Source organism: Gavialis gangeticus, unplaced genomic scaffold (assembly GCF_001723915.1).
Source record: "Gavialis gangeticus isolate Ggan-Ray unplaced genomic scaffold, GavGan_comp1, whole genome shotgun sequence".
Lineage (NCBI taxonomy): Eukaryota > Metazoa > Chordata > Crocodylia > Gavialidae > Gavialis > Gavialis gangeticus.
The window spans coordinates 21,426,502-21,426,709 of record NW_017728998.1 but is presented as its reverse complement, the minus strand read 5'-3'; positions in this window follow the sequence as shown (position 1 = coordinate 21,426,709).

The window sequence follows — 208 nt, the reverse complement described above, 5'->3', positions numbered from 1 at the left end:
GACCCAGAGGGTTTCAAGCTGCTTATCTTTGGAGCCAATGTTAGCCTCCAGAGAGGTGTACTGCTCCCTCACATAGAGAGCTACCCATCCGCCTTTTCTCCCTGCTTGGTCCCTTCTGTGCGGGATGTAACCCTCTATGGCTCTGCTCCAGTCATGCGAGGAGTCCCACTGAGTCTCTGTGATCCCTACCAGGTCATATTGTCCACTG